This window comes from Streptopelia decaocto (assembly GCF_964273445.1).
Source record: "Streptopelia decaocto genome assembly, chromosome: 6".
Taxonomy (NCBI): Eukaryota; Metazoa; Chordata; class Aves; order Columbiformes; family Columbidae; genus Streptopelia; species Streptopelia decaocto.
Window position 1 is genome coordinate 10,993,427 of NC_138660.1, and position 20,947 is coordinate 11,014,373.

At 44.2% G+C, this 20,947-nt stretch overlaps 1 protein-coding gene and 1 long non-coding RNA gene across 4 annotated transcripts in view; one reads left to right on the top strand and one right to left on the bottom strand.

The window, feature by feature from the left end:
• Positions 1–4,006: 4,006 nt before the first annotated feature.
• LOC309441489 lies at positions 4,007–7,355 on the bottom strand. Of its 2 annotated transcripts, none has more exons than XR_014184392.1 (3): positions 7,029–7,355; positions 5,413–5,541; positions 4,007–5,299 (listed from the first exon to the last, which is right to left on the bottom strand). It is a non-coding gene; the product is annotated as an uncharacterized lncRNA (long non-coding RNA). The 2 variants fall into 2 exon arrangements; XR_014184393.1 differs by lacking the exon at positions 7,029–7,355 and adding an exon at positions 6,081–6,167.
• Positions 7,356–7,507: 152 nt separating this feature from the next.
• The window catches only part of TBL1XR1 (TBL1X/Y related 1), a 114,799-nt gene continuing 101,359 nt past the window's right edge, over positions 7,508–20,947 (top strand). For both annotated transcript variants that reach the window (XM_082055235.1, XM_082055236.1), the window contains exon 1: positions 7,508–8,303. The gene's annotated coding sequence lies outside the window, so the exon portion shown is untranslated. The remainder of the gene's footprint in view (positions 8,304–20,947) is intronic.

The window sequence follows — 20,947 nt, forward strand, 5'->3', positions numbered from 1 at the left end:
CTCTATTTTTTGTGTGTGTGTGTCTTTTGGTCTCATGTCATGGCACACATCTACCACTGTGAAAGACTGAGAGCTATTTCTAATGCACTGGTCTACCCAGTCAAATGTCTCTTTCTGTATATACCCCAAAGTGTTTTATGTACCTGCTAGAAATGTTACACAGGATGCTCACACAGCTCATAAAATTTGGTCTCGTGTTGGAAATGTTTTGTGGAAATACGCTGCTTAATCTACTGCAGCCATTCACAGTTGATGTTGTCGTGGTGTGCATCGGAGGGGGTGAAGATTACAGCTGGCTCAGGGAAGTTTGATAAGTTATCACAAGTCCTCAAGAATAAAACTGAAAGAAATAGATCTTCAATTAAATTTAGATTATTAACTAAAAAAGGGGAAATATGGGAGGGCCTGGCATACTTCTGGCTGGACTTGCACTGCAGTCAGCTCCTGCTGATGGGTACCTGCAATCACCCCTTCACAGCTGAGGGACTGTACAGAATAAATCCAGGCTGTGCTTTAATGGAGTGTTAAGCACATTAGTGATGTTGCAGGGGAAGACAAGGCCAGAGATCCAGGATGAAATACTAGTCCAGTAGAGTGGGGAGAACAAGAAGAAAAAACAATGCCCCCCCCCCCAAACAAACAAACAACCCCAACAAAACAAAAAAAACCCACCACAACAACAAAAAAACACAAAACAACAACAACACAACACACAAAAAACCCTTGCAAAACCTCTGACTTCAAGGTCTTTAATCACTGGAGCAAGTTGTCTAATAACATAGTGCAGGGTGTGCTTTGGCACTACTGTGTACTTCATTTTATGTTTAACATGCCAGAAAATAATACATCCTGAAGAGGTGAAGATAGCATATCTGTCTATCTACGGGAAAGCAGATTATAGCAATAATATAATAATAAGAAAAAACAGGGACTTTTGAATGTGGCTACTGATATTTTTTTTCTAAACCTTTTTGACACTATCATTAGCAAAACCTAATTAGAAGGTGATTTTCAACTATCGCTGTCCTCAGGACATAAAGTATAGCCCTCACATAAATAATATTATCATCTTTAAAATACTTCATAAACACTAATTTACCCTCTCAGTTTTCTTGTGAGATAGATAATTATGTGTTAACAATAATATCATAATCATTAGTAGCTGTGTTAGTCCTCTCTTTTTATAGATGGAAGCTCATGCCCTGATTAGAAACAGCTTGCTGAAGGCCACACGAGGAGTCTTTCAGGATTCTGATGAGTCCTGGCTCTGTCCTCTGCTCACATAAAGAACCAGAAAACTGTACGTATAATTAAAGAAAAGCAGGGCCTTAAGTAAGGGCAAAAAAATGCATCCTCTTCAAGCTGGCTGGCTTCCTAGGCTGCCAGGAAATATTACAATAGTATGTGACAGAGATAAAGGTAAATATCTAATAAATATCATACCTTTTCTACCTTTATTTACTCTGCAGTAATTATACCAAGTAATGTAGATTGTTATGAATCACGATGACACTTACAATGGTGAATTTTTGCAACCACATCCTGGCCCTGTGAGATAATCCGTTTTGATCTCATACGAGAGCCAGATACGTCTCGCATGAAACTTCAGAGGTGTGCGATAGCTGCTGGTACACACCCTTTTTCGTAACCTCGTTAAAATAAAACAAGTTTGGATTTGCTTAGCCATTGTAGGATGTAATATCTGAGTTACAACCCTGCTGTGAAGGGAACTTTGCCATAACCATGGAGTTAACAGGGCCCTCTTCGGTATTCCTATTTGAGAAGTAACTCCCACCCCATTTAAAGAAACATAGCTATTTACATATCCAACTGGAAAGAAAAAAAAGTTAAACCAATCCTTAGACAGTGTTTAAAGAAAAAAAAAAAATCCCGTGTCTCTAACTCATGTTGCTGTGTCTAAACTATTTCAATTACAACAGGAACTCAGAGGCCGCCTGGTCTTGCGTTGCTGGGTGTGCTCACGGAGAGGTTGTTTAACAACAGCCTGCCCGCTGTCATGGTACCGGCTGCCGGAGCATCGCCTCTCCAGGAAACAACCCCGTTCCCACCGAAACTACAGCTCGGCACCTGCGATAACTCATCCTGCCGGGGCTTGGCCCCTGTCGCTTTCCAGAGTCAGGGGGTACCAGCATCTTTGTGACTCGCTCGCTCATTTTTCTCCTCTTCTCCACAGTTGTGCAAAACATCCACAAATCCTCCCCGGGGCCAGATTTTGGGTAGCAAGAGATGATATCCAGGGCTTTCAACACTCCACTAGCTGTGCTGGCTGGTGGCCCCGGCACAGCTTTCGCTTCACCCCGTCTTGTGCCAGGAACCGCTCTGGGAGCCGGAGGGGACAGTGGCATCCTCTGCCCACAGTGGAACCCTCCGTGGGCAGGGTGGCCCTGGAACAGCAGCAACAAAACGCATTGTTTTTCCTCTGCCCACCAAAAAAAGGGAAAATGTGACCCAGTGGGAGCAGCTGTTTCCCTGCAGGAAGATGCAGTGCAGGAGTTTGAAGGGGGCTGGAGCAGCTGGCATGTCATCTTCTCTGTTTCTCTCACTTTTCCTTTAAAAATGCATTCCTCTGGCACTTACCTGAAAGCTCTGCTTGGTGTGGTGTGTTCACACGCACCTCTGTGTTCCTCTGAAAGCCTGTGCTGCGTGCTGGGCCCTTGTGGAGGGTTCAGGAGCAATGAGACAATAGAGCAAATGGCTTCATTTGCTAACTTTGTCATCTGTGGGCTCTGATATTTCTGATATTGGGGGCCTGCTGGTAGCTTTTAAAAATAGAAACATGGAATTGCCCCTGTGCAGGGGGCCAGAACGAATGGCCCGTGCCCCACTGAAGCTCTGCCTACCAGGGTTCATGTGTCTTAACTCCACCGATTTACAGTGGCATTAAACGTGCTCTATGTGGTGTAACTTGTGTCCTGAAATTTCTGAAAGAGCCACTTCATGGCCTTGGATTGCACAGTTCATCAAATGGCTATGAATGAGGGACTATTCACCTGGTCACGCTGCTCTTCTCCTGCTGTTTATTCTGGGAAGCAGAAGCCCCTGAGATGGATCTGGGTAAAATAAAAAGTAGTGCTACAGGCATGTTAATCACCAACATATTAAGACTTTTTTCACCAGGCGTCCACTGATCAATTGACAATCAATTTGTATGCCAAGGCAGTGGCAGATGCTCTCCACTCAGAAACAAGGCCCTTTCCCAGCATGTCCTCTGCTACAGTCATTGTCAGCAGGTGCAAAAAGAATAAAGCCAGTCCCTTCATACTGGTGGATGTCCACTTCCTTTTTCTTGATATGTACTACACAAAGACAAATAATTTAGAGGGTTTTTTGATATCTTCCTCACATTAAAGGAAAAAATAAAGCTTAGAGTATGAAACTGGCCTTAACTGTTCAGTGCTCCAGATTTGGATTTTGCAGACACAAGGAAGTCATGGGGAAATTGCTAGGGTGTGGGTGTACCTCTCTCTCCTCTTTCCCACTCTTTTCTGGTGTGGCAACATTATTAGGATTAAAGGTGCCTTTCTCACATTTATCCACTTTGGGACACAAACTGAAAAAAGCATCTTCATGGGGAACCGGACTGTCTGTGTGGGGAGCCCGGCTTCAGCATCCGTCCCTCCTCCACCCTGGCAAGCCTGGAGCCAGGCTATAAGACCCGCTTGTTTAAATATCAGGTTTAACTGGGGCTTGCCTGCATATCAAAGGCAATATGGTAATTTTTGCAAGGGAAAGGGTTTGCCCTGGTGTTGGCCAGACTTGTCCCTGCTCTCCCTGTTGCACAACCTGGTGCTGAGTCACTGCCATTTCCCACCCAGCGAGCGCCTGCGTCTTCTCAGCGCTGTGTTTGTATAGGATGGGGTCCCGTAACGCATGCCGTAACTGGGGGAGCCTTTGCATAAACAAGAGCTAAAAATGAACAAAGAGCCTTTCTGGTTCACAAGTACTTATTTATGTACTGCCATGCATGGTAAGTTTTGTTGTGGCACCTAGATTGTGTGGTGGACTGGCTTGAACTTGCTTTTCTCAAGTCAGTCACCCAGTTCCTGCTATGCTTGTATCTCACTGGGCCTTCGGTCTTGCCCTGATCTGCTAAAGATTTGTGGATAGATATTACATAGATTTAACACAATAGCATGGCTTTTATTATTTGCTGGAAAATGTTATTAAAAAAACAAGTATTACAGATGCATTTTAATCCCTGAAGTGATTTTTTAGAAGAATGCATGAATTATTAATTGTTATTATTATTATTGCAGTGCATACCTATCTCACAGGACATTGTGAGGATTAATTAATTCTTGTAAAGATGTAAAAGGCCATATAGGTGTCAAGGGTTATGACTAAAGTGCTTTGAAAATGGAAACCACTCTGTGAGTGCCAAGTATTATTATTTATGGAGTTCGGGCAGTGTGCTTGGTGCTGTGCAAACACTGGTCCAGTTATTACAAATATTTGCTTATATGTGCTCAGTAGGCCGAGCACTCACTATTACATGTAATTTCGACTATTTTAAGAACGTGTCTTACAAATATGGCTGTGAGAAGACTTTCCAGTAGTTGGGATGACAGAGCCATGGAACGTGAGCAGGCGTGATACTGAAGCACTAGTATCCAAACACTTGGGTGAATCAAGACTTCAGATCCGCTCCCGTTCTACACCCAGAAGTTAGGGTTTGGTCCTATCTTTTTCACTACTGGGAGAGTTTGGGAAAGGAAATGTAGCAACAGTTATTGTTTAAAAGTGCATCTCCCGGCTCAAGGCAAAGCCAATTCCTTAAGCTCGGCTCACTCACAACAGCCTGCTGCAAACCATAACCTGCTGAGCTGCCCCGTGTTACCCAACATCCGTTCTTGGAAACCTCTGAAAGTGAGAACCTGCCTCCCGTATGCTCTGGAAGCGGCCCAGGTAACACTGAGCCCAGCTGCATATTTGGGCAACAGAACTACGAAGTTTAAAGCTCATTATGGAAAGTATGGCCTTTATGCAGATCTGTGAGGTGTTCATCTACAAGAAGGGAAACCAGAACAAAATGGATAGGGTAAAATGACTAAAGCACAAAACTGGCAGAATGCATTTTGTAGATTCTACAGAGCGGAATGTATGCTTGGGTAATCACACAGTCGCGTATATCATCATGTTAAAAGCGGAAGCCTGGCACCCCAGAGCTGTGACGGAACATTTTGAGATCACCAGACCACGGAATCCTTCAGTCAGATGACTTCAGTTCAGCACGTTGTCGCTGCTCAGCAGATGGATGGGAAGATGGTGTTGGTAGTTCCTGCGGGCCAAACAACACACACTTGAGGGCTTTTCCCTCCCCACTTTCTCACAAGCTTTCTGAACGTTACACGTCCTGTTCCCATTTCATGGACTTCTCCTCACAGCTCCTACCATACACTTCTTCGGGCCCTTGATGTCCCACAGTAAGAGGTCCCATATCTTCTTTCCTCTTGCCTTAGGCTATGTGCATGCTCCCATTCTCCCTTCCTCCGCCCACTGCTCTTGCTTGTCTTCTTTTACCTGGGAAATAAATCATTCAGAGTATCAAGAGCTTAAATTCCTTTAGAAGCACAGACAGGTCTAAGATGATCATGTAGGAAGCTGTTAATGAATCCCTTGACACTTTTTTTTGCCCCTTTTAAATTTCCCAACTTTAGCAAAATGGTCAGATTTGGAACTGGCCTGGATATGGTCTTCAAAAATTATTGCCTCTTTACATACCTACAGCAGACAACCTGCACACTGTTACTGAGGAGAGAAGGTTGCCCACTTGGGCCATCAAAAATCATTACAGAAATAAATGTTGAACACCCGGTGGTTTGCAATTACAAATGTGCTCCCTGGCTTTCTAGAGAGACTGTGGTTTCTCCACATAACTCACACTTCTCCAAGCAAATGGGTTGAAGGCCCAGGACGTTTTCGGAATTAAATGACTTTGCAATTAAAAAAAAGTTTATTTTCTGCAAGTATTTAAATAAGTAATAAAATAAGTAAAAGGGCATGGGCCTGATCCTGAAAAAAATGAGCACTGTGAGGTCATCCTACACCCAGAGACCTACGCATCTGCTTTCTTCAAGGCTTTGTGGAGTCAAGGGGTCCCATCTGCTTCTGAGAGGAAACTCAGGTAGGTGATGTCTGCCCGTGCTATGTCCCAGTTGTTAGGCGGAAAGGAAAATCATAGAATCATTTCAGTTGGAAGAGACCCTCAGGATCATTGAGTCCAACCATAACCTAATTCTAGCACTAAACCATGTTCCTAAGAACCTTGTCTCAATGCCTTTTAAACCCCTCCAGGGCTGGTGACTCCACCACTTCCCTGGGCAGCCTGTTGATGCCTGACAACCCTTTCCGTGAAGAATTTTTTCCTAATATCCAATTTAAACCTCCCTTGGCACAACTTGAGGCCATTTCCTCTTGTCCTATCACTTGTTACTTGGGAGAAGAGACCAACACCCTCCATGCTACAACATCCTTTCAGGTAGTTGCAGACAGCGATAAGGTCTCCCCTCAGCCTCCTTTTCTCCAGTTAAACAAGCCCCAGTTCCCTCAGCCACTCCTCATAATAAATAATAAATCCACCCTTAACTCTGGAACTGCCGCCTTAGGACTAGCGCAGTTCAACAGCAATGCTCGGCTCTATTTACCAAAAAAAAAAAAAAAATAAGAGCCGCATTTGTGGCCCATCTCTCTGCTTTCCCGTTCTGCTGGGCACAGTAAAGGGAAGCTCTGCAGAAGCGCGGTGAAGGGCCAGCGTCAGCCCTGGGCTGGCGCGTGTGGAGAGAGAGCCCTTGGCACCGGCAGCAGGGACAGCTGATGTTGCAGTCGGATCTGAGCACGGTTGGTTTGTGGTCATCGGGACTGTGAGTGCCAGTGTCCGGACAGGAGAGCGTTGGACCAAGGCCCGAGAGCATGAAATGCTAGTGCAGAAAAGTCTTAAGATGGAAAGGGCTGCCTAGTGATGCGTGTGGTTTCCATTAACAAAGCTTGCTTTAAAAAAACAAACCAACCTGCGATATAAATGATAAATGGCATTTCAGTTCTAAAAAAGCGCAGCATCCAGGTCGGACACAACTTTTTTTAATGTAGAGGGTTATTTTCATTAAATGAAATTAGAGGGTAGACACCAAATGGATACAGGCGTTAAGCATCAAGTTGTGCCGAACCCCAGCACAGGACCGATCCCCAATGCCCGGTACCATTGCCAACGCGACGGCTACATAAAAAAGAAATAACACGGCGCTAAATCCTGCATTTGCATAAGCGCTTTTGGCAGCGGGGCACAATTAATGGCTTTCCTAGAAAAACTTCCCGGCCGCGCCACGCCGCCTGCTCGCAGGGCCGGCAGCGGGGCCTCTCCGGCCTTCCCGCTCCCCCAGGCTCCGGCCACCAGCGCCCCGACCCGCGGGCCTGGGCCCCGCAGCAGCCGGCAGGCCCGGGCAGCCTCCCCTTCCTGTCAGGGCCCGGGCAGCCTCCCCGCCTCCCCTCCCGCCCGCCCGGCTGCGCCTGCCCGGAGAGCGCGGCGGGGAGGGGGGTTCCGTGGGAGAGGGGCAGGGAGGGGGTCCCCCCGCCCCGGCCGCCGACCCCAGCACTGCCAGGGCGGCGGGTTTGTTTAGCCGGGCGGCTGCAGCGGCAGCGGGCCGGCCCCGCTCCTCCTCGCCTGGCCTCGCCTCCCCGCTCGGCTCCTTCCCTCCCTTCCCTCCGCGCTGTCTCTGGCGCCCATTTCCGTGCGGCCGGGCACCCTCTCCCCGCGCGGAGTGTCTGAGGGCCGCTGGCTGCTCCGAGCCGCTTGGCTCCTTCCCTTAGTAACAGCTTTTACATTCTGCCTCAATTCCTCCTCAATCTAAATCACACACACACAGATATTACTTTTTTTTTTTCTTCCCCTCCTCCTTCCTCGGGACTTAATCTCTACCCCCTCTCCCCACCCTCCCCCTCCCCCCGGCCTCTGGCTCGGGATATAATTGAATATCACAGCACTACTCGCTGGTTATTTTTTTTCTTCCTCCTCCTGTGTGTGTGGTGGTGTGTTTTTTTTTTCTTTGCTGTGTGTGTTTTTTTTTTTTCCTCCTCCTCTTGGTGTGGACACCTCAGCTAAAAAAAAAAAAAAAAATTATCGATACATATCCGTGTGTACACACACACAGACACAGGGACACACAGATGTGTACGTATATATACATGGCTGTATAAAGCAGGAGGAGAGACAAACAAGGGTGAATTTCTTGTGCCTCCGTTCCCAAGGAAGGGGGAGCAGCCGCTCCGCTCCGCTCCGCCGCTCCAAGGTAAGGACGGGGCGCCCGGCCGAGCCCCGGCTGCGGGCGGGAAGGGGCCGCGGCCGGGCCGGGGGGCGGGGGGGGCAGGGCGCCCTGTTTGTGGCCGTTGGAGGCGGTTGGGGGATGGGCACCCGCCGAACGCCCGCCGCCGCCCCCCTCACCCACTCTCCCGTTTTAATTAATGCTTGCGGGGTGCGGGGGAGTGTGTGGGGGGTGGGTGCTGCTGTGGGTCTGGGTTGCGGGGGGGGGGGATACGTGTTTGTTTTATTTTCTTAAGCAAACGGCACCCCGCTTCCCCTCCCCCCTCCGTGCTGCTGCCCTCCCCTCCCCCACCCGGCTTCATTTTTTTAATATTTTTTAAAAAGGATTTAATGGGGCGGGGGGGGCCGGCCTCGGCAGCGAGTGGCACACGGGAGCCGTGGCGAGCGGCCTATTTTTAGCCCGATTTGTGTGGAAAAGCGCCTTCCCCTCCCCCTCCCCGCATATTTACTTAGGGGGGGGAGGGGCAGCGGGGGGAACGCGGGGTTTGGGGGGCGCCCGGCCGTTGCTTGGGGTGGGGGACACACATGGGCTGTACCCCATGTTTGCCCCCTCCACCCCCAGGGCGAAGCAGTGAAGTTATTGATCAGTTCGGGTGGAATGTGAAATGCCCTGCGGTGGCAGGGAGTGGGCCCGATTTGGGGGAAAAAACCCCAAGGTTTTGCACTTCACAGGGGCTTGCTTTTGCTGGGCTTATCCCTGTCCGAAACCCCGGTGTAAATTGCGAGTTGCACCTTCTAGACGAGCTTGCACGGTTGATGCGATGTATAAATTTTCTTGGTAGAAGGATATAGGTCCTGCAATAGCACGACATGTGGCTTATTATTGTTGTACCCCCTAAAGGGTTAAACTTCTCGTGTTGTTCCAGGTGAATTTAATCTTTCATCACCAGAATTTCCTTTTAAGGCAGCTGGAGAGAATAAAAGTCTCCCCTCGCTTCTCTTTTGCTTTATCCCCCGAACAGCAAACTTTATATGTGCTTTATGGCAGAGGCTTGTTGCTGCAGATGACACGTGAGTCTGGAGGAAAGTTTGGTTTGTAGGTCGCTGTGTAGGAAAGTGAAGTTTGCTGGTGAAGTTTTTACTACTCTCCAGTGTGCTCAACTTCCTGGTTTTCCTGTCTGTGTAAATCAAATTCCTAACTGATTTATGAGGGGGTCACAAAACATATTCCCTCTTTATTATGAAAGCATGGAAGGTATGATGAGGAAAACCAAGTCTTTGTTGTATTAAAAAAAAATTGTATTTCTGGGCTTGTCTGACTCTCCTGTCCTGCAGTACTAAAACAAATGAGCACGTTGAGCGTATTAATAAGGTCCTTTGGTGTTTACTGTCTCTACCCTTTGGGTGTTGACTGGGACTGTGGTTTGTGCCCTTTTGAGGGAGAGGTCACCATTTGCAACATTGATGTTTGGCTTTTGGGTGCACTGGGCAGTTTTGGGCCCTTGCCTTGCTCCGAGCAACCTATATCTGCATGAGGCTCACGCTGGATTTGAGGCCTTCCTTTGGACTTGTGTATGTTAATCGTCTTTTCGGAACATGTTTTGAATGAGGACTGATCCCATAAACTCTTCTGCGTGTCCCCAGGTTTAAGCAAGTGGATACGTGTTTGTCAGGGAGCATATGGAGGGTTTTTCTGCCTCTTAGCCATGGAAATAAAGGGCCGTGCTGTTATGGCAGTGGTGCTTGGGGTGCAGGTGGTGCCCTAAAAATTATCATAGCAAACTTTCTGTGGTTTCTCATAGTGATTTTTCTTATTTTGATTGGTATCTAATGAAGTAGCAATGTATTGTGTTACGTACTTAAGATCACCTGGGCCTGTACATCATCCCTGTCTTAAGCTTTCTTAGGGGAAGGTGGATTTGCCTCTGTGAGAACAGGGTTCATGTGGTACTGTGTCTGGGGAAGGCGGTGGCAATGCCTCCCAAACTGTTACTGGGAACACCTGCAGAAGACTCAGTTCTCACTCCACCAGGAAAGGGGAAGGAAATGTAATTTAAATGTATGAAAGGAGTTGGGGTTTGGCTTTGGAGATTTTTTTTTTTTTTAAGACTATGCAAGAGTTTATGATTTTTGTTCGTTTAAACGCAAACAGCCATGAAGCATGTGTGTAGCATAAATAATGTAATAATTACAGGAGATTCTGTTGCTTAAGCTTTTTTCCCCTTGAAACAGGTAGTTACGATTTTTTTCCCCCTGTGAGATTTTTTTTTATATGAATACTTCTTTCAGTTTTACTCTATATATGGTAATTATTGATGTTTGTGTAATGCTTTGAAGTTGTAAGGCATGGTATAAGTGCTAAGTACCCAATAGCGGTACTTCATAGTCATTTTTCCATCATGAAAGAGTTTGATGCTGAGAAGTGCTACAGCCCTAAGCATAAGGAGGTTCTGGATGGATTAGGGGAAATGGTCGAAATTGCTTATAATGTTGTTTTCAGGTAATATTTTTTAGTTAGGAAGGACAGATCTGAAAAATGTAAAGCAAACTGAGTTATTTTACCTAACTTGATTTTGGTTCTGGAATTTAATTTAATGTGGACTTCCCATTTGAGTCAGAATGTGCTTGCTGTTGTAGTGGCAGTGAAGACCCACATCCTACAAGGATGTAATCGTGCACAAGTCAGGAAGTCCCGTAACGAAACACAACCCTGTGAACATCGGCGGTCTAGCTCGGTTGAATACGCTCTGCAGATGTCTGTGAAGCTGCTCACAGAAGTGAAGTGTGTTTTGTATTAGTGGTGGGCAATAGGCTGTGCATCTTTCATGACACTGATACTGTCTGGTATCACAGTGCTGTTAAGTGTTTTGGGGAAAGCTGAGGCAGTGGCAGGTGTGACACATTTTCTTCATTAATCCCATCTCTCTGTTCCTCTGGAGCCCAAGAGACAGCCACCCCCCAGTTTTTGTGTGCTTTGCCTGTCTCTTCCCTTCTCCTGGACTCATAGCCGCCCGTGTGAATTCTGACACCTTGGCTGGAGAGGACACTGCTGGAAGGCAGAGGAGAGACAGACACAAACCTGCCACCAGCTCTTCCCCTTCCAAACGAGGATAGGGAGGTTGTAAAGTGGTTCTACCTCTGCTTTGGAGAGGGTGAGGACAGGGTGTTCTGCAGGACTGTGTTGTGTCAATACTGCAATATTGTGATACTGAAATGTACCCTGCTGAAGTAGAACTTAGTCTAATTCATGTTGTTTATATTGAGAATTGTGATACTGTTGTGGGTACTGACCATCCTTAGCATGTGTGTATACGCATACAGAGTATAGGGTGTAATAATCACTATATTTAAAGCCTTAAATATCAGCTGGTGAAAGTAGCTGTGGATTGGGAGAGAACTGAAAGCGTGTGTGCATGCTCTGTGATTACACGTGTTTGGCTCCTGCAAAAAGTGACTACTGCGAGAATATGCTCATTGCATGCTCATTTTTAAATATAAATTTGTGTTCGGTGAGGAAGTGTCAAAAGTTTTCCATTTGGAACTATGACTGGCAGCTCTTTTCAGTGTTACTGAGTTGAATTGCAGCATTAATGTAATACTTTCAAATGAACAGGTGATGAAGAACAGTTCCTCTGTTCCTGCTATTGGTTTAGCTACCCTAGTCCCAGATACATGCACCCTTCTAAGCACTGCAATATGAAGTTAGATGGTCTTAGTTTCTGTAAAGTAGCGTAATGAAGAGTGACTCTAGTAGAAAAAGATTCATCCAGCGATCCCAAGCAGAGTAGATGGATACTGCTTTATTCACCTCTGAATGGTTTCCTTCAAGTATGACAATGAAATAAGGAATAAGAAATATATTTTTTTTTTCCTAATGATTTTGCAAAATTGAATTATCTAACTTGTAAAAAGTAGTGAAGAGGAGGCAGCATAGCTGTCACTGCGTGGGAGTTGATAGGTTAAGGGAAAAAGTATGGAAGTCTGGTCTGGAAATGACTCCGCCACTTTGCGTGAAAACAGTGAACAGCGTCTCCTCGTTAGTGTTCTGCCTTGTGGTATCTAATCCAAGATGAGAAGGCCCTTTTCTTCCTTCTCGTAATGAAAACAAGACTGAAATTGTTTATACAAAATGCCCTGGAGTCTTCATGGCTGTGTTTGAGCTCAAGTTGAGTTTTCCTTTGGTTCTGAAGGATCTATAGAACCGTGACTTAGCTTACCTCCATTGATATTTTTTTTTTTTTTCCAATGCTTTATGACCTAGTTTTCTGTGACATCCTTTAGACTCTCCTTTTTATATTGCTCAGCAGCCTTAACAGAATTCTTCCTTGATAAGAAATAAGTGGTCATTCCAAGCCAGAGGTTGTGTAACCACGAGGGAGAATGCAGACACCATTTGGGTGTGTAGGATCTAGCTGCCTTGGCCAACCAAGGAGTGAAATCGCAGGTGTTGCAGCTTACCTTGCTTGCTCGCTTTGTTGCATGGGCTGAATGCTGGAAAGACTTTAGAGAATATTTTCTTTCCTGCAGAAATAATAACAAAAAGTCTCAGTGGATTGGTGTAGCTTTCTGGAAAACCTACTGAAAGAACTTCCGAAGTGATGAGGAGTTTTAGAGAGTTGTCTCAGCCAGTGTATGCAGTGTCATTCGAAGAGTCACCTCTTGGTCTTCAAATGTAAGTGTATGTGGCGTAATTCAGTGCTACACAGAGATACTGAGGTCCTTCTAAACAAGTTAGCTTGACTATCAGAAGCAATATACCTAGTTGTCCTATCAGGCTGATAGGTCCTTTTTTTTCAGGACGAGAAGCACAGGCAGGCTGGTTGTCAACCTGGGCACCCTGGACCTGGTTCAGTGCCCGTCCTGGTGCTGTGAACGCCCCGCGTGGCTCTGAGCTGCTGGGACACTGGGCTTGTGACTTTTCTTCAAAGCATAAACTGGTGTCGGTAAAGTAAGATATTGACACAGTCACATCTTCAAAGATGCCAAGTCCCCGCAGGTGCATGTGAAGTTGGCAGTTTCTGTGTGTGCTTAGCGTTTCTAAAAATCAAGTCTTGCGTGTGGTTTGCTGGCTTTTGCAGACTCCTGTGAGGGTGTAGTTTCTGTTTCTTTCTGGGATCTGTATTAGTAAAAGGCTGTGTTGTATACTCGTGTTTGTTGTTGTAATTCTTAGGTCTCCATGTTGCAAAGGAGCAGTTTTGTTTGTCAGTTACGTCTAGCAGTAAAAAAACCAGAATCATCCAGAGAAAAAAACACTTGTGGGTTTTTTTTGTTTCTTTTTTTTCTTTTATGGTCTAAGATTCACTTCAGTTTCTCTTCAGTGTAAGCGAGTATTACAGAGACACTCTCTCTACAACCAAGCGCCATACGCAAACACACCGTGTGTTATTTCAGATGACTGGAGAGGTGCGTTACTAGAAGTGGTAGCTGGAGTGGTGTGAGCAGGAGCCCTTCGCTTCCCCCTCAGGGGGCCATGGTTTTGCCAGCCTGGCAAGGCAGACAAGCAGCTGTCTCTGCAGCTAAGGCTGGCGCTCCTTTTAACCCCTTGGTGGGTTTGGGGAATGGTTCAGTGGCTTCCCCAGCTGCAGCAGAGCTCCCACCGAACCCCACTGACGTCAGGCCCATGGTAGATTTTTATGAATTAGGACTGTGAAAGCGACTCTGGAAACTTTCCCGTTCTGTACACAGCTACGTGCCTGCTGGCAGCGGCTGTAGAGCGTACAGAAAAGATCTCTGTACAGCCTATTTGTGGAGCCTTTTTCAAGGTTATGAGTTAAGGGTCAAATATTTACTATTCATGAAAATGTAGTGCTGAATACTGTGCCTAGCACCAAAACCACATAAATTGTCAAGGTGTAGAGCCTAAAGTGTAACCTGTCCTAAAAGTTGCATCCATTTGACATTAGCAGTGTTAAAATTCAGGTTCTTCACCTGGGTGACCTGTCGCCAGCAAACTGAGCTGGGAATTTGCCTGATTGTGAGCACATGCAAGGTGAATTTCAGTCCCCTGATGGTTCCCTAAAAATACCAGGCAAAGAGGAGACAGTTTGGTTTCCTGGAAGAAGTAGTCCTGACTGGCCAAGGAGAGGAATAACAAGTTTTATAGCTTTTTTTTTCTGATGTTCATTGGACAGGCTGATTAATGCTTAAGTGTCAGCATGACTTCTGAAAAGACAGTTTTGCCTTGTAAAAATAGCAATAAAAAGATTTAATTATTTTTCATTTGTCATTGATATTTGTCTAACTTACAGTCCTGTTGGAACAAATGAGGGCTTTTACCGTTTCAGCAGTTGGGAGAGTGTTAAGTGTGGCTGAAAATTTTTCCTTAAAATACCACTTAACAGAAGTGAGTCTGTTGTTTGACCCTCCTCCCTGCTTCCAGGTCTGTTTAGCTCATAGAGATGATGAGAACTTTTCCTCTTTTAGGTTGTCTAAATTTATGGGGGAAAATAGTTTTGATATTGCATAGACCTATGGGGGACATAACAAGAGATCTGGGTCAAAAAAGTAGGACGTGCAAGATTTAGAAGCTGTTGAAGTGTATTTATTTGTCCTATATTAGGTTAAAGGAAGTATTGGTGCTTTCAGTTTGGCAATATGTCCTTCAGTCTGCGGTGTTCTGCGAAGGGAAGACAACTGTTAAACAATGAATCACAGCTAATTTTTGTATGAATGTCAACATTCTTCTCTAGTGCAGAAATTTTTGCTTGGATATTAACACAAACATGCATTCCTAAATAGACTCTTAGTGATAAATTTTAATTAGGAAGTGCTTTGTAAAAATATGGATTTTTGCCATTATGATATTTGTCAATCTGTAACATATTTACTTTGGGGTTACATTTGTTCAGATTTAATAATTTTAATGTACTTTTAAAGCAAAGTTAGCACAGATGTGGATGGAGGAAAATGAAGAACAATGTTGGCAAATCATCTGTGAATGTTGCCGACAAATAAATTGTGCTAGAAACATATCTTGTGTAGCAATGGCTTAGTTGTTTCCCATAGCCAATACAACAGACCTGGGGTATAGAGAAGCTCTATACTTGCTGTGTAAATGTAGATGTTTTGCTGATACAGACGTGGTACCTGATTTTCACTTTATTTCAGATGCACAGCTAGATTTCATGTTCTGGTGTGTCTTATTGAGACTGTAAATTTCTAGTGCTGTGCAAGATGAAAAAAGTGAGGAATATGAAACATCCTTATGTTGAATTGCGATAAAACTTAAAGCAAAAATACAATGAAACAGCGTACTAAGCAGTTTTGTTGAGCTTAATTTGATAGTGAGAATGGATATCTAAATGTAGCTGATTAATTGAAACCAACTTCTTTTTTGACAACTTTCACCATTGTAGTAAATATTTATCACAATTGTTTGAGTTGTAAGAAAAATGCTTTGTTATTTCTGTTACTGCCTTCCAGGGCAGATTCTGAATGGCTGCTGATTACATTAGCAATATCAATGTGTTTATCTTACTGTTGGCAAAGTCCATGTTGGTTCCTCTACTGTCTACACATGCAAGGTTATTTTGATATGGATTATTTATTTCTGGTTCATCAAGGGCCTTTGTACGGTTCTTCCTTATGATACATATAGTACACACTAAGTACATTAGAAATTAAGCTTTAAGGGTCTGTTCTCTTAAAAAAAAAAAAAAAAAAACCCTAAAAAAAAACAAAACAAAAAAAAAAACCAAAAGCCTCCTTGACTGGTCATGCCGTTGGGGTGCATGGGCACCACAGCCCCCCCCCAGATATATCACTTTCTGGTAAAAATATATGGGTGTTGCTCATGTCCTGAAAATGAACCTCTGCTCTCTCTGTGGTTCTGTGGGCCGGTGGTGGAAGCACCAAACTGAATATTCCCATCAGTCTCCTCTCATTGCCCCAGTGCCTGGGACAGAGCTGGGGTCCTGCGTTAGACACATACTGGCTGCTTGTATATACTGGGGAACAAAACTGGACTGTGAAAGATCCTGTGTCTATTGGCAGAAATGCCAAGAAGAATTTAAAACATGAAATGAAGGATAAAGGGGTGGAAACTTTCAGAGGTAGCCATGGAAAACGCTTTTGATGTGTTTTGACTCTTTGACTCTATGGATGACTTCATAGGAGAGACTTGGAGGGTGTGTGAAATGCAGTGTCAAGAATATGTCCGTGATGTAGGCTGAGATTCTCTGTTTTAAATTGCCGAGACTGCCAGCAGCAAGACTCGTGTGTGTCGAACAGTGCGGACGAGCTCCAGGAAGATGCACTGATGATGTTAGAATATGTAAAATCTTATTTGTGTGCTTCATGTGCCCCCCACTCTCCCAGCTGTGGTTTGTGAAACCACCTGCTTGTGAAACACATTTTTTTCAAGGTGAAAAGAAATGCACTGTTTTAAAAAACATGTTCAGAGATCAGGTTAGTCAGATTTCAGTTCATTAATGTTGCTGTAAATGGTGAAAGTTTGGAGCTGTAATGTAGTCCCCTGTGCATATTGCTGTGTACTTTTATTTATTAGTTGGGTGTTGTTTGGCCTACTGCTATTCTTTGTGATTAAAATAACCCCCTAGGCCTCCCCCTGCGTAATTAAAACACAAATGATGCAAGATTGTACGCCTTTTTTCTTTCTAAAATTAACCCCTTGCAACGGCCAGCGTGGTCGTGCCCTCTCCTCTGCGTGGTTGTGCCGCCTTGTCCCTGCTGTAGCACCAATGTGGCAAATTAGTGTATTAATAATATACCGGGGTGTTTTGTCTCAGCCCTGACACTTTGCATTGTTTTATTATAATCCTTTCCTAAGGCTTTATTTGATTTTTCTAATCTACCCCCCCTTTTTTTTTTCTCCCTGGACTTTCTCTCTTTTTCTCATTTTGGACTTTTGCATTCTCCCTATCTGTTCTTCTGTTAATTATTTAAACCAGATTGGGTCCGTGGTGGAGCAAAAGTTGGAGGACTACTGAGGAAACCCCGTTTTTGAGGCTGTGGTGCTGGCACCAAGCAGAGAGGAGTGAGGGACCGGCCTGTGGGGAGGGGGACAGCTGTGACAGGCACACAGGGTGGGAGACAGAGGGGACAAATTTTGGCAGCACCTCTACTTGATAAAAATAATCTTGGCTTTAGATGTAAAGCATCGGTCCAACTCTTGATGAAGTCAGAGGGAGGCTTTGGGAAGAATTGGTGTGGTTAATATGAATGCACAAAGTTTGAGTGAAAACCCCGGTGTGCTGTGAGGTTAGCTCTGGGCTTTTTAAACTGAGGGATTTTATGCAATACATTTTTATTGACATTGTGATTGAAAATTAGCAAAACCAAAGTCAGTCATGGTGAAATCAGTGGCAGCCTTATCTTATTGTTTTTATTGTGGGTAGTGCTGACAAGTCAGATGCCCCATTGTTCTGGGTGAACAAACACAGCTTTGAGATCTTGAGCTGGTACGTGCGCACAGGCGCCTTCATCCTGTGCTGCATGGATGAGTGCGGAGTCGCGACTTCGGAGCTGAAAGATTGTCTTTAAAGAGTTAATATCTAGAAACCATGTAATATAGGAGATATTCTGTTGCTTGATATTGAAGCACCACTTGTGTTTGGTGTTTTGTTGTCCAGAACCTAAGAAAATAAATTGAAGAGATTAATGCATCATAAACTTTTGTACCTTATTGCCCAGTGAAACCTATGGGTAGCAGGCTTGTATTCTTGCTCTGAAATAGATGTGTTTGGGACAGAGAAAATGCAAGATGTACTTTTGAGAAAGTCAGTAAAAGATTTTTGCTTGAAAGTCTTTCAAATATAAGTCCTTTGCTGCAAACCTGTTGATACTTCAGATGATAACAGTGAACATCATCTCTACTGAAGTCACAGTTTTGTGGTCCACCTGTAAGTTCCTCTTGCTGTTTATAAGTTCCTGTGATCAGGGTATGTGCAGTGTAACTAAGATGGATGCAGTAGAGCCTGGTTGCAGGGGCAAACTTGGCACATGGAGGCTGTGGGTGTTGTCATCCAGCCATATCTGGGGAGAATCCCATCGAAATTGCTGTGAGTTTGCCTAAGCAAGAACAGGAAGTTTAGTCTTCCCTGACTACAGGGATTTTATGATGTTGTTGCTTTAGTCCATCTTAGTAATGCCAGTGTAGCTCACTGTCTGGTTCAGCATTTTTATTTCATAGAATAAGTTTTTCTCATTTTGTCGGCTCATAGTCTTGCCTTTTCCTCTTCAGAAATTGGTGCTTGCAGTGTATTTTATACCAGTACAAGAGTGTTCACCAAAACGGTCTTGAATTGCCAGAGCTCCATAGCAGATATTACCAGGATGCTTTCATATGGAATGGCACTCAAGCCGGTAGAAATTTTAAAGCTGATAGAAATTATCATGGCTCTCTTGACTGCGTGTTGACAATGTTGGCTCTGTGTCTGTCTGCCCTCTGATTTTAGAAGGCTTCCCAGTTCTGGTGGCTTACAGTCAATCTGTAAAATACTGCTTTAGTTTCAATACAGAATGAATGGCAAGCTTTTGGTGTCCTAATGTGGGTACTGTACAGTAGTGGAATATATCCTGTGGGTTACAGTTCAAGGTTTTCAGCCTTTTATTTTTGAGCATGGCTGCAGTTTGTGTACACAATCCCTTCGTAGGGACTGTTGAATAGAGGGAATTATGGAATTACTTTCTGGTTATAAATTCTCTCTCTACATTTCAGAGGTTTGTCTAGATACACAGTGGATCCCCAGAGACACACAACCACTCCCCACACCCACAATTTTGCTTTTCTGAGTTGACCTAATATACCTGTATGTAACAGATAACTGTAGTTACTTTATTTTTAGTTTACATCACTGAAGATTTTCTGTCTGCATGATGATTAGGACAGAAAGCTGGTGTCAGGATTATCTGCTATTTCTGCCTACTGTGTGACCTTAGCAAATGGATTAACAAATTTACCCATACACCAGTGATTTAATACCTAACAGGCGTGTTTTTTTTCAGACCAGTTCAGTGCTCTGAGGATCTCCTGGTGAAAGGCTGTATAGCAGTGTAAAGTGACTTGTGTTTTGTTTTTCAGCATCTGCTTACTTGGAGATTTTAGATTAGGCAGGTGCTCTTTTTGCGTTCACAGGTTTTGTGCTTGTCTTCTAGTTTTCCGTTGGACAAAATGTCCTTCACATTGGAAATATTTTCTGATAGTGCCCATACATGATGAAGAACGCTGTTCAAATTAGGCTACTTGGTTCATAAAGTTAGGTGTGTTTGTGTCCTTACTGATGTAGAAATGCAGCCTTATATGAGGTTTTAATAGATACCTGCACTTGCTTTTCCAGACCCTGACAGCTCTTTTGTAGGGAAAAGGCTGAACTTTCTTGGTGGAGCCACTTCAGGGGAGAGTTTTGGAGCACAGCTACACAAGCTTGTCCCAGTGACAGATGGGAGTGGGGGTGGTGGGACCCCCAACCTGACCCTGCTCTTGGTGGAATGGGGGCATGGAGCAAAAGCTGCAGCTGGAGCTCTGTGAACTTTTCTGTCTGGAAAGAAAGTTTCTAACCTCTGCCATGGTTTATTGAGCATCCACCATGCCGATACAGTCGTTTATTGGTCCTACAAACAGAATCTCTGGAAGAACAGAGTTAAAAACTACTGCTGTTTTGGGGAGGGTATTAAAATCTAAGTGGTCTTGCCAAACCAGTTTACAGCATGACTCCACAAATGTCTGCGTTGTTACCATGAAGGTGGCAGTAAACTACAGCTTATCCATAGGAATGGACCTGTAATAGGTAAGGGTGGGCTGTGGACTACCTCTGTGAGCTTTGCTGTCAGACGAAATCTGCACAGACAGCACAGGGCCAGCTGAGAGCTAAGCCATCCTGCCACCAGCCTTTTGGAGGTGAGGATTGCGTTTCTCATCCTGCCTTGACTGCTCTGGTTTGTCCATACACAGAACAGACATAAGTGGTGACTTGAGCTGTGTCGTGTGCTTACAGATTCGTTTGGGCAGGTCTTCCTTAATAACTTCCTAAATGATTCTTGTTTATAAATTTATAGCTAAGTGGATTTATAAGTTGGTATGAAAACCTTTTTAATGCCCTTTACTAGGTATCGGTGGTCTACAACAAATTGTGGTCCTGGTGAGCACAGCTAGACTGCTTCTGAGGCTGAGGAGCACAAGCTTTCTGTTACATTGTCTTGTTTTTATATGTTGTTTGGAAATTTTTCATCTGCTGGAAAATGATATTTTAGGGGGTGTTTTAATTTTGGGAAATCTCTTCAGTTTGGGAAGAATACTTAAAGTTGCGTACATTTGGATTTTGCTATCGTAAATCATGCTTTTACATGGTGACTTTTCTTATTGTCACCGTATTCTACACTGAGAAGTATTCTCTGGTTAATTTAAAAAGAAAATCCTGCTAATACCTTAATAAATCCCTTAAACTTTACAAGAATGTATTGACACTTGCTAGGTACCATGGCTTGAAGTTTAAAGCAAGAATTTATAGTCTGTTCACATCTTTTTGGAATGACTCCAGAAATAAAGTGTGTCATTCCTATTTAGTGTAATACATATCTATATATCAGCAGATATAGCTGTTGGTCTAGTCAAGCCCTAATTGTTAAAGAAAATCACTTTTAACTGTGATCCTCGGGTATTTTTAGAAGAGCTGAGTGAAGCTGTTTCTTAGTTGAACCATTTTCTTGTATTCT